The 13,938-nt window shown below is 44.8% G+C and overlaps 1 pseudogene; it reads left to right on the top strand.

The window, feature by feature from the left end:
- Positions 1-215: 215 nt before the first annotated feature.
- LOC113834992 lies at positions 216-1,979 on the top strand (annotated as a pseudogene).
- Positions 1,980-13,938: the final 11,959 nt, after the last annotated feature.

The raw sequence follows: 13,938 nt of genomic DNA on the forward strand, positions 1-13,938 counted from the left end.
GGGAGTGATGCTCTATTGTAAGTCTAAGTCAAGGCACACCTGCCCTACTGCACAGTGGGGTAGTCAAAGAGAAGGCACAGCAAGCAGCACAGCTGTGCAAGTCCACATGAAAAGATCCCTAACAGCTCTTTTTCTGCCTGGAACCTGGCTGCAGGCTGCACCAGAGAAGGGACAGAAGGTTTCTTAAGAAAAAGTGAAGACACTTTGTAGAGTTGAAGGCGAAGCATCTTTGGAAAAAGTTTGGCCTAAAGATGTTTCAAAAGGCCAGGAGGAAACTTATCTATGAAAAAGCAAAGCACTGTCACAAGGAATCTATAGGCAGATGTGCAGGACTGAGCTCTGAATGGCTGGGATGGCAAGAAAAGCTGGAAACTTCTATGTACCCGCAGAACTGACATTGGTGTTTTCTGGGCTAGCAACACTGGGTGGTAGTCACCCCAAGACTTCCAGGCAACAGTGGGGCACTCCATTGGGCAGTGAACTAAGTCAGCCAGCTCAGTGGGTTAGTGTGTTGCATACATTTCATGTCTGATTCATTCTGACATTGGATCAGAATCTGAGGTAACACTGGTGTAAGACACAAAGTACTGCAGCTTCTCTGCTTGTGCTAGAGTTTCAATTGCACCTCTGTTAAGCTCAGCAAGGCTTCAGTTAACAGGCCAAATATTGTTACATTTGCTATGTTACAGTTTCCTCCATACTGAAACATTCCATCCCTCAGGGAAGCACCTTCAAACAGAAGTGTAAACAATTCAAAATAGTTTCAGGAAGTTCCTGAAACTGGCCAGATTCACTAGGCCCTTTCCTGCCAGAGTAAGCAATAAAAACTGAGAGTTCCTATCAGGCAAGCCAAACTGCAAAGAAGACTCTGAGACTAGGCCTGGATGAAGAAGAAACCTGAAAGCTGCCTGGAAGAGTTTAGACTGGAGTCACTTGGAAAGGACACTTTCCAGCCTGTTGAGTTACCTGCAGTATTCCCCATGTTCCCAGCTTCTGTGAGCTGTCACTCATGCTCACAGGTGTGGGTGGGCTTTGGTGATACAGCTATTTTTGAGTAAGTTCTACTCCTGCAAGAAACCACACTTTAGTGATTTGAAAAAGAATGGCCCACATAGGTTCATAGGTTTCAATGCTTGGTCACCAGGGAGTGGCACTATTAAGATGTGGCCTTGGAGGAAGTGTGGCCGTGTTGGAAGACGTGTGTCACTGGGCATGGGCTTTGAGGTTTCAAGTGCTCAAGCCAGGCTCAGTGTCTCAGTCTCTTCTTGCTGCCTGCCAATCTGGATGTAGAACTCCCAGCTACCTCTCTATCATCATGCTTGCCTACATGCCACCATGCTTCCCATGATAATGATACAGGACTAAAACTCTGAATATAAGTAGGGGCCAATTGAATGCCTTCCTTTGTAAGATTTGTCACGCTCATGGTGTATCTTCACAGCCACAGAAACCCCAAGACACCCATATTCCTGTAAGTAACCCTAACAAAACTCATTGGTTCACAAAACTGGACTTTGGTGGTTGGCATCTGTACTTTGGTCCGTCATGGGCTCCCTCTCCAGGCTGAGTAGATATGTGTGTGTGTTGAATCTTCCCCAGGAGAAATCTTGTCACACAACACTGCATAGGGGTACCCCAATCTGAAGTCAGCAAATAGGCTCATTTACAAGTGCAGCTATGGTAAAATCAGTAAGAAGCAAATTGCACAGATTGCTGTGATTGCTCAAACTCTTGGTAAATATGGCATCATCAGCATGGAGGATCTGATTAATGAGACCTATGCAGTTGGAAAATGCTTCAAGGAGGTGAATAACTTCCTGAAGTTATCCAGGAAATTCTTCTCTCCTCCACACAGTAGAATGAAGAAAAAGACCACTCATTTTTGTGGAAGTAGAGATGCTGGCAACAGGGAAGACCAGACAAACAGGCTGATAAGAGAGACCAACTTAAGGTGTAGCCTATGGTATTTTTGTATCTGATCAGTTAATAGAGAGTGATTTCTTGGCAAAAAAGAAAGAAAGAAAGAAAAAAGGATTCTTAACACCTCATGTCATTAAGAAAATACAAATCACAGCTACCCTACTCTTAGCACTCTGGAGGCTGAGGCAAAGGATTGCTGAGCATTCAAAACTAGGCTAGGCATATGTGTGGACTTTGGGAGCCCATTCCATATAGAGGAATACTCTCTGAGCCAAGACACATGGGGGTGGGCCTAGGCCCTATCCCAAAAGATACAAAAGACTCTGATGATACCCTATGGAAGGCCTTACCATCCAGGGGAAGCAGAAAGGATATGTGATAGATAGGGTTTTAGTTGGGGTGGTGGTGGTAGGGGAGGACGGGTGGGAGAAGGGAACTGGGACTGTCATGTAAATCAATCCTGTTTCTAATTCAAATTAAAAAAAAGTTGAAAAAAAAAAAACAAAACAAAGCTAGGCTAGGTTAATTGGAAAGTTCCAGGATAGCCTGAGCTAAATGGGACCTGCACACGAATTCCCAGAACCTATGTAACAAGGCTAGGCATGTATATACATACCTGTAACTCTAGTGAGGGAGCAGACATAGGTAGATCCCAGTCATCCACTGGCCAGCCAGCCTGATCAGACCCATAAGCTTCCAGTTCACTGAGACCCCATCTCAAAGGTATAAGGTAGACAATATGCAAATATACAACGTGCAATAGGGGAAGACATGCAATGTCATCCTTTGATCTTTGCATATGCACACACCACTCACATACACAAATGCACAACCAGGTAGACTATAATAAACCAAAACTGGGACATCACTCCACATGAAATGGAATAGGTACAATGAGAAAGACATAATCACAACCACACGCCCCAAGGATGTGGAGTGTCTGTGGCTCCCAAACATTAATGGTAAAGCACCATGGTGCACTTACTATGGACAACAGTCGGACAGTTACTTGTAAAGTTCAGTCTACACTATTTGCACAGCTCAGCTGCCCTCCTCCTAGATATTTGCCCAAGAAAAATAGAAAATGCATATGTTCACACAGAATGTGTACACAGACATTTATAGCAGATATAGACATTTATCTGTGACAGCAAAAACTGGAAACAGCTCAAATGCCCATCAACTTGTGAACTGATATACAAATATTTGCACACCCAAAATGTAAAATAGCATGTAGCAATTAAACAGTAGAATGAGCTACGGGCATATGTTATTATATAGCAAGGAAGAATCTAAAACAATATGCTCAGCAAGAAAGTCAGACTCCAAAAGATCAGGCAAAATTCCAAGTACTTGAAATTCTTGGGAGTAAAATTGCAGTGACAGAAATCACATCCCTGGATGCCAGCAGAAGGGTTAGAGTGAGGACTATTTGGGAACGAGTGATTAAAACATTCCATATCATGACAGTAGTGGTCCTACAATTGTATACTTTTGTTAAAGTTAGGAATTTACATTTTCAAAGTAGGTGTATTTTACTGCATGTAAACTGCATGTACAACAATAAAGCGGATTTAAGGAGCGCTTCTAAAAGGAAGCAGAAAGTGGGGCAAGAGGCAGAACTCCACAGAGTCAGTGGGAGGGTGTGTGCTTAGCGTGCGTGAAGCCTGCATTCAGTGCCCAACACTGAATAGGGTAAAGGAATAGGAAGAGGAAGAAGAGGAGGCAGAGTGAAGAGAAGAAAGAGGGGGAAGGGAAAAAGAGTAGTAGGAAGGGGGAGAGGAAGAGGTGGAGGAAGTCTACCCTAGAGACCATGTTACTGGAAAAATTACATACAGAATTGCCCCCATCTGTGTCCACATTTAGACAGTTAAAGAAATAATCTCTGGGTTTCAACAAGCACTGGGTTCTGTCTTCTTTCATTTTTCTTTTCATTTTTTAAAAAAGAAATTTATGTGTCCTGGATCCCCTGGAACTAGAGTTACAGGCAGTTGTGAGCTGCCACATGGGTGCTGGGAATTGGATCTGGGTCCTTTGGAAGAGCAGCCAGTGCTCTTAACTGCTGAGCCATTTCTCCAGCCCCGGGGTTCTGGCTTCTTGCTCTTATTTTTCTAGACCATCAGTCTAGAAAATAGCAATAACATAACATAAATAAAATAACAGCAATAAATTCAGGCTGTCACTGGGCTGGTGGTGTTGGTAGCCCCCCCCCCCCTTGAGTGCATCCATTGTCTCTCCCAAGGGGCTCCCTTCTCTTCAGAGGAGAGCAACAGCACATGAGAGAATTGTTGGCACATCAGCACACACTGACACACTATACTTCAAGGTGCTATCCATAGTGGGTATTAAAATTTAATGCACAAGTCCTTCCCCTTAGCAACCCACTTCTATGAAGAAGCTCTAAGCCAGGCATGATGGTATGCACATCTGCAATCCCAATACTTGGAAGGCAGAGGCAGGAGGATTGTGGTAAGTGGGAGGTCACTCTACATAGTGAGACCCTATCTCAAAACAAAAAACAAACAAACAAACAAAAAAACAGAGGCTGGAGACAGGGCTCAGTGACAAAGAGCACTTGCTGCTCTTGCAGAGGACTCAGGTTCTAGCACCCACATGGTAGCTCACAACCTTTTGCAACTCCAGTTCCAGGGAATCTGATGTTCTCTTCAAGCCTCTGTAGGCACTGCACATATATGGTACACATACATACATACAGGCAAAACATTTATACACATAAAATAAATAACTCAAACAATAACAACAACAAAGACGTTAGCTATAGAAGTGCTAGCCAAGGGACCAGCAAGATGGCTCAGGGAATCAAGGTGCTTGCTGGGCAAGCCTGAAAATCTGAGTTGAATCTGCAAACTTGTACACTGATTGATGGGGGATGACCCACTCTGAAAGTAGGCAGCATCTGTCCCTGGTTTGGGGCCCTGGACTGTACAGAGGTAGAGAAAGTTGACTGAATTCTCTCTGCTCTTGACCGTGATGTGACTGTTTTTAAGTTCCTGCTTTGATTTCCCCTCACCTTGGACTGTAACCTGGGACTGTGGGCTAAAATAAACCCTTTCTCCCCTAATTCTTTTTCTCAGGCTATTTATCGCAGCTACAAAAATGAAAGTAGGACGGAGCCCAGGCCTTTGTGGGGTCCAGCACTGACCTGTGCTTCCTCACCCTCCAGGATGTGAGGAGCATCCTCCTCCTTTCACTCCTTCCATCATGAACTCCACCTTGCCCTCTGTGCCACAGTGGAATGACACGAACTAGAAGAGATCCTCTCTCTCTAAAGTTGTTCTGTCAGGTACGAGTTACAGTGACAAGAGTCACTAATGCACTTAGTTCAGGATTCTTTCTTATGCTCTATTGGTTCTAGGGTCCACTTGCCTCCAGCACCATCTAAAGTGGGCAGGTTTGTATTCTGTGAACATCCAGGAACAGAATAATCCAATCCTACACATAAGAGCCCAGCCACCATCTCCCACTGGTGCCTGCAAGAGTGAGACACAACATAAGAGGTTGTGGACTCCTGAAGAAAGTAGTTCACCATTTCTGTTGCCCTCCTGTGTTTGGACCCCAGGGTCACTCCTTGATGCAGACTGACCTCCCAAAAGGGGAGGGCAACCCTGGAACAGAGGCAGCTGTCTCCCCGAGATCATGCTCCTAGTAAGAGAAACTTAGTAAGTTGCTTCTAGTAAGAGAAACAAACCTGCAGCTCATGCTGAGGTTTGGATCCCTGTTGCAACAGCAGCAGATTCTCAGAAGAAAGTCCCCGTGATTATAGCTTTAACAAACACTGTAACACACAACTCCTGCTCCCTGTGTGCCCAGCTCTATTTTGGGCCTCTCCTATCAACAACTTGTTTGATAGTACCCGTTTCACAGAGGACCAAACAGAAGAATGAGGAGGCCTGAAACAGGCCCAAGGCCATACCCTGGAGAACCTCAGAGCTAGGACAAGCACATAGGGAGTGGCCTCCAGAGCCTGTGTACTTCCTACAATATCCACAGAAAATGACTGGGGAGGTTCAAGGTTCACATTAAATAAAGAGTGAGGGTTGTGGGGATAGGAAAGAAAATTTTTCTCTTTTTACATCTATATTTCTGGATATTGTGTGGTTTGTTGGTTGGTTTTTGTTTTTTACCAGCCTAACTGTTGCAGAATATTTATTTAACTATGCAAAGATGTGTTGCTGTTTTACCTTGCCTGTCTAAGGCACCTGGTTGGTCTAAAGAAAAGCTTAATGGCCAATAGTAATGGAGGAGGTATAGTCAAGACTTCTGGGCAGGGAAGAAAGAAAAGAGGATACCAGGGGCCAGACAGACAGACACAGAGGAAACAGGAAAGTAGGACATACAGGATGAAAGAAAAGTAAGAAGCCCAGAGGCAAAATGCAGAAGAACAGAAACAGGTTAAATTAAGTTATAAGAGCTAGTGGGACAAGCCTAAGCTAAGGCTGAACATTCATAATTAATAATAAGTCTCTATATCTTTATTTGTGAGCTTGTTGGTGGCCCAAACAAAATGCCAACTTACACCTAACACTATTTTATCATTTGAAAAATGGAAGTCTGGCGCTGGAAAGATGGCTCAGCAATTAAGAGCACTGACTGCTCTTCCAGAGGTCCTGAGTTTAGTTCCCAGCAACCACATGGTGGCTCACAAACACCTTGAATGAGATCTGGTGCCCTCTACTGGCATGCAGGCAAAGACTATATAAATAAAATCTTAAAAAACAAAACAAAACAAAACAAAAAAAACATGGAAGTCTATTTATTTTTTGTAGTCTACTTTGTTGTTGTTGTTGGGGTTGGGAGTTGAGACAAGGTCTCATGTAGCCCAGGCTGGCTGAGAATGACCTTGACCTTCTGCTCCTCCGGCTTCCACTTCCCAACTAATGGGATTACAGGTGTGCCCCACAATGCCCAGTTTATTTGGCCCAGGCCTTCTTGTGTGCCAGCAGAGCACTCTACCAACTGAACCACATAGTCTCACTCAGGACCCATTGGTCTTGAACTCACAGTCCTCCCATCTCAGCCTCCCTGGTGCTGAGATCCCAGGCCTGTATCCCTTGATCTGAATTAGTTTACATATTCATGTGAAAGACAAATGTAAGGCTGGGTACAGGGTCACACACCTGTAGTTCCAGTATTTGGGAGGCAGAGGTAGGACAATTATGAGTTCAAGGCCAGTCTGTGCTCTACAGTGAGACCATGTTTCAGAATTCAAGGGGGAAGGAAAGACAAGGAAGAAAGGGAAAAGGAGGGGGGGGGGAAGGAGAGAGGGAAGGGAGTGCAAAGGAAAGAAAGAAAAGAAAAGGTGATATAGGAGACAGTAGCATTTGCTTAAAATATAATTTAAAAATCATGCTCAGCTGGGTGGTGGTGGCTCACACCTTTAGTCCCAGCACTCAGGAGGCAGAGGCAGGCGGATCTCTGTGAGTTCGAGATCAGCCTGGTCTGCAAGAGCTTGTTCCAGGACAGCCTCCAAAGCCACAGAGAAACCCTGTCTCAAAAAACAAAAATAAAAACAAAACAAAACAATAAAAACCATGCTCACCTGGCTGGCAGGTCCAGGGCTGCAGAGGTGGACTGGAGCAGTGTAGAACTAAAACATTTCATAGATGGGCCAAGGAGCCAGCTACTGCCGTGTTATCTAAACAGTGACTTGTTCTGTCTAAAAATATCTCCATTGTAAACCCAGAAAGATCTGTCAGACAGACACTTGTCTCCAGAGGGGGTCCCAGGGACACAACTCTCTGACATGAGTAAATATTTGTGCTCTAGTTCCTGGAAAAGGAACCCCAATTGTCTCTCTGACCCCATGTTTCAATCTAGGGTCCACAGCACCGAAACAAATTTGAGCCAAAGTGAGCAAATGGTTGGTAATGTCCTTTGGATCTTCCCACTGGGTAGAAGGGACATGATGTCACACAGTTACCTGGTCCACACCACTAGTGGGCTCAAGGGCATCTGCCCATTTCTGAATATGCACAGCTTGCAGATTGGAAGGATCGACATGGGTGTGCCCCCTAGCACTCCTGCTCCACCCCCCCACCCCCGTGTGTGTGTGTGTGTGTGTGTGTGTGTGTGGTGTGTGTGTGAGAGAGAGAGAGAGAGAGAGAGAGAGAGAGAGAGAGAGAGAAAGAGAGAGAGAGAGAGAACAGTAAACAATGAAGTTTTAGATTGAAGAAATCACCTATAGTACAATTATCCTGGTTTTTTTTTTTTTTTTTTAAAAGAGGGCCAAGCATGGTGACCCACACCTTTAATCCCAGCACTTAGGAGACAGAGACAGGTAGAGCTCTTTAGGTTTGAGGCCAGCCTGGTCTTCATAGGGAGTTCTAAGACAGCCAGGACTACATAGAGAAATCCTGTCTCAAAACACACACACACACACATACCCACACACACCCACACCCACCCCCCCCCCACACACACACAGAGAGAGAGAGAGAGAGAGAGAGAGAGAGAGAGAGAGAGAGAGAGCTGGGGGCTAGGGATGTGGTTCAGTTGGTAAGGTAGTTTTCATAGCTACACTACATCCTCACCCCTAAGTTTGGATATAGTTATTTTATTTACTTTGAGGCAAGCTCCTGCTGTCCTCTGAGCATAATAGCTCATAATAGCATAACAGTATCATAATTACCATCGATATCAGACATGCTGTTGTTCCTTCACAGAATGAGGAAGTAGGAGGATTATCAGCCCCTCCCTCACCTGAGAGTCTAGTTACTTCCACCTGCACAGCCCAAAGTCCTATCCAGCTGTATCTAATTCTTCCCCAGCTGTCTGTGACCTGTGAGCTAGAGTAAGCAGGATGCAGAAGGTTAGCTGAAGTGGAGTTCTGTTTTTGGGGAAGTTGTCATCCATGTTCCTGTGAAGAAGTTCAATAGACTCACTGGTTCAGTAACCTGGGTGTGGCTGGAATTGTTCCTTTAATCTGTGGCTAGTATCCTTCCTGTCTGGGTAAGAATGACTCTCCCCAGGAAAAGTTAGCAGACACCTATAGAATAGAGCTTGTGGAGTGAATTTGCACTCTTCTGCCTTGTAAGGACTGTGAAAGAAGGAAGATGTTAGATTTTTGTTTAAATTAAAGATAAAGAAGAAGAGGAAGGCGCAAGATGAGATACAGGATGAGACATATTAGACATATTAACCAGTTTATTATAGGCCCAGCAGAGTAGGGAGACTAAGAGAGAAGAGAAACAGGGTAAATGGCTGACCGCCATGGCCAGTCGCCATAGAGAGAGAGAGAGAAGAGAAGCAGAAGCAGACAGAGAAGAGTAGAGAGTGTAGAGAGAATAGAGAGAGAGTAGAAAGAGCATAAATGGGCAGGGATCTGTTATTTATTTATTTATTTATTTATTTATTTATTTATTTATTTATTTTGGTTTTTCAAGACAGGGTTTCTCTGTGTAGCTTTGGAGCCTATCCTGGCACTCGCTCTGGAGACCAGGCAGGGATCTGTCTTTTAAAGGGGTTCTCTGCACCTGCATGCAGACTTAGTTCCCATGGAACCCTGGGCTGACCAAGGTACTGCCTGTTCCACCAGGTAACAGGGCAGGCCAGCATAATGCCTGAACCTTTCAGAAGGCCCAAGATGTCTGTCAGCTGTCCTCACTTTGATCTTGGTCTTCTTAGCCTTTGGGAAGTGAAGTGTTCTGGGGTAGGCTGCTTACACTTAAGGTTTGTGTGGCCAAGCCTGCTTTCCCAAGGGAGTAAGAACAAAGCAAGCAGTAATCCAGGGAACACCGGAGCAGGGTTTATAGACTCTGGGAGGAGGTCTGTGAATGAAGACCCAGTAGAGAAAGGCATCCAGGGAAAAGGGAGTACATGATGGGAGGGTGGGAGCCAGAAGGCTGGGGACAGGGCAGGTGGTGCAGTGTGGCTGGAGCAGGAAGTGGGAGGAGGAGGGGGAGAGACGAATCAGGGCCAGGTGCCCCCAGGCAGAGACGGCTTCTGCAGCCACACACTCCCAGCAAGCTGTAGTGTGTGAGAAAGCTTTCACTCACCTGTGGTAAAACTGTTAAAAATTACACGTATTAGCATTGTGTATTATATATAATTACACATTCTCTATAAAATCACACCATTACATATATAATTATTACACACACATATGTAATTTATATAAAGTGAGGGTCAAGCCTACCTAGTTAAAAGGACCCTGATTCTGATGTCATTGCTCTTCTGGAATTCAGCTGTACTATCTTTAGAAGATGAGAACAGTAAGTTGTGGAGTGTGGTAGTTTCATGCCTGCCTGTACTTCTAGCACTTGGGAGACAGAGAGGCAAAAGAATCTTCCCAAGTTTAAAGCTAGCTTGGTCTACATAATGAAAAACCCCATTTTCTTTTTATTTATTTATTTATTTTGGTTTTTCAAGACAGAGTTTCTCTGTGTAACAGCCCTAGCTGTCCTGGAACTAGCTGTATAGACCAGGCTGGCCTCAAACTCACAGAGTACCACCATTGCCCAGTGTACATTTTTAAAAAATTTTAAGGAAGTTGTAACATCTCTTTTTGATGTCCTTATTCCCCCTTAAATTTTCAAGGCCTAGAGATCCCCAAATCCTCGTAATATTAAAACATTAACTTGGAGCTGGGCAGTGGTGGCACATGCCTTTAGTCCCAGCACTTGGGAGGCAGAGGCAGGCAGATCTCTGTGAGTTCAAGGACATCCGGGTCTACAAAGCCACACAGAGAAACCCTGTCTTGAAAAACCAATAAATAAATAAATAAATAAATAAATAAATAAATAAATAAATAAAACAGATAACTTGGGAACCAGATTTTCACTTCTGACAAGTCCCCAACAGTGTTCTGAGGGATGGATAGGGCAGAATTGGGGGCACTCTCTGGGTGAGGCCCACACTGGAATCTTCTTCCCCCATTATACTCTGATTTAGCATGTTTTTTTTTTTTTGTTTTTTTTTTACCTCAGGGCAGGACCCCAAGGCAGGAATCTGGAGGCAGGAACTGAGGCAGAGTTCTTGGAGGGATGTGGTTTGCTCAGCCTGCTCTCTTCTACAGTCAGGGACCACAAGCCCAGGGATAGCAATGCCAAAGAAAATGTGGCTAAAATGTGATGGCCTTTAGGTTTCTGTAAGTTTCAGGACAGTCAGGAGAGAGAGAGAGAGAGAGAGAGAGAGAGAGAGAGAGAGAGAGAGAGAGAGAGAGAGAGAGAGGAGGCTTAAGAAAACCAATAAATAATTAAATAAATAAAAAGTCTCACAGACTTTCCTACAGTGAATCTGATGGAGGCAGTTTCTCAATTGAAATTCCCTCTTCTCAGACATTCAAACTAGCCAGGAGGTGGTGGTGCACGCCTTTAATTCCAGCATTGGGGAGGCAGAGGCAGGTGAATCTCTGTGAGTTCAAGGTCAGCCTGGTCTACAGAGCAAGTTCCAGGACAGCCAGGGCTATACAAAGGCACCTTGTTTCAAAAAACAAACAAACAAACAAACAAACAACCCAAAACCAAAAACCAAGGAAAAAAAAGTTGACAAAAACTAACCAGTACAGACTCTGTGGAGGGACTCTGTGCTCTGTGTAAGAATGGTGAGCAGTGTGAGCGGAAGAGAAGTGACCTCCATGTCTACAACCAGCTCCCAAGGTGAGGAATCCAGTCCAGGAGATAGTTAATCCCTTCCAGGTACCCGATTACCTCCCACCTGGCCCTGCCTCTTAAAGTCACAGTAGTACTCCCTCTGTCTGCTGGGCCCCTCACTGAGTGATGAAATTTCACAATCAAATGTTCACCTGTTTTATTTGCTGAGACCAGAGGGCAACAAATGATAGTCCATAGGCCAGATAGAGACCATTCATTTTTATGTCACCTGCAAATGTTTTTACGTTTTAAAATGGGAAAAACACTACTCTGGTGGGAAAAGTTATTAAAAGCATATTTTGTCTTGTGGCTCACAACGCCTAAACATTTCCATCTGACTGGCCCTTTATATAGGTCTTCATCCCTGTTGGAAACAATGCTTAGCACACAGTAGGTCTGAGTGAATGAAGGAACTGGATGAGTGTTTCCTCAAGTTCCTTGAAAGAACTCAAGCAGGAGCTGGGAGGTGGCTCCAGGTAGAATTTGGTTTTCAGATGCACATTCACCAAAGGGCCCGGCAGTGGGACAGTAGGGGGTCAGAGGATGCGTGGGGGAAGGGGGTGGGGGAGGATGCAGAATCAGGACAGAGTAGCCAGAAGAACAAAGGAGCTGAAGGGAACTAGGGGTGGGGAAAGGGAAGCTGGCAGAGGAAGGGGACCAGAGCTCATGCTGGGGCAGGGCAGAAGTTTCTTGCTGAGAAGGGAGCACTCCAGAACAGTTTGCAGCATTAGCTTAAGGCCTTCCTCGATTCCCAGCTGTCAGCCTGCAATTTCCAGGCTAGAAATTGAACTTACAGTAAAAGGACACTAACCCCAAGCCCTTACGTAACCCTAGTGGCTCCTGGTTTTATCTTATCAGATTGTAATACCATGTAAGTGGCCTCTGAAGGCCACCCTCTAATCTCAATTTTGGAAAAGAGAAACAGATGGAGGAGGGGAGAGTACCTTTGAACAACAAAATTCCAAAGCCACCAGAGGACCAAGAAGTAAGATTCCTGTGAGAAGCCCACACTCACACCCTTACCATACTTTATTCTTCTCTGAGTACCTTTCTATTTTTAGTAAACTCCAGTTCTTTACATCAGCTCATCCTGAAATTTTTCTAAGCTGCTTGGCCCTACCACCAAGGATCCAGATTTTGCCTGAGTAGAGGTGTCTGGAAAAGAATTGCAGAGGTCAGGCAACTGATAGCAGGAAGCAGATCTCCACCCTGTGCTGATGTTGACACGGCCAGATGCTACCTCTGCAGTGCACACCCTGGTACTCTGCAAGGTGAGAGTGAGGTGTAAACCAGCTCATCTTGGGCCATACTCTAGTATCTGACATGTCAAAGCCCAAGGCTTCTAACTGGTTTTCATAGAGCTTTGAACTCACTAGGTCCTCTAGGCCTCATGGGACTGTGTAATCCCTGACCATCATAGAGGTGAGATTGTTGTGGTGACCCACAGACTACCTTGACTCTGTAGTCATGGCAACAAGGTAAGCAAATGATACCATGATAGACATTTAAATAGCTGTGCCCACAGTGGTGATAAATAGGACTGTTAATATTACCTCTTAGAAGGAGGGAAAGGTGTCACAGAACCTGGGATTTCAGCTACCACTTCCTCCTGCTCCACTCCCAGATGCTTGTGGGCTTGGGATGGAGGAGGTATGTTGTAGTGTGTAAGAAGAGTAGGTTGGCTGAGGGTTAACACTCCAATGAGAGAACTTTTGTGAGTTGTCATGCATGCTGTGATGGGACTTCTGGTGATTCATTCATGAGGGTTTCTATTGATGGATGAAACACCATTACCAAAAGCAATGAGGAGAAGAAAGTGTTTATTTTACTCACAGTGCCATATCACAGCTCATCTTCAAAAGCAATGAAGGTAGGAATTCAAACAGGGCAGGAACCTGGAAACAGGAGCTGATGCTGAGGCCACAGAGAAATGCTGCTTACTGGCTTGCTCCTCATGGCTCGCTCAGGCTGCTTTTTTATGGCACCCAGGACCACCTGCTCTGGGATGGCACTACCCACAATGTACTGGACCCACTCACATCAATCACTAATTAAGAAAATCCCCAAAGGCCAATTTTATGGATGAATTTTCTCAACTGAGGTTCCCTCCTCTCAGAGGACTCTAGCCTGAGTAAAGTTTACATAAAACCTGAACACTGTCTTTGTGTCCTCTGAGATTTTTTTTTTAAGATTTTATTTATTTATTTATTTATTTATTTATTTATTTATTATGTATACAACATTCTGCTTCCATGTATATCTGCACACCAGAAGAGGGCACCAGGTCTCGTAATGGATGGTTATGAGCCACCATGTGGTTGCTGGGAATTGAATTCAGAACCTCTGGAAGAGCAGTCAGTGCTCTTAACCTCTGAGCCATCTCTCCAGCCCCCTCTGAGATCTTGTA

The sequence above is a fragment of the Cricetulus griseus genome, chromosome 3 (genome assembly GCF_003668045.3).
Source record: "Cricetulus griseus strain 17A/GY chromosome 3, alternate assembly CriGri-PICRH-1.0, whole genome shotgun sequence".
In the NCBI taxonomy this organism is placed as follows: domain Eukaryota; kingdom Metazoa; phylum Chordata; class Mammalia; order Rodentia; family Cricetidae; genus Cricetulus; species Cricetulus griseus.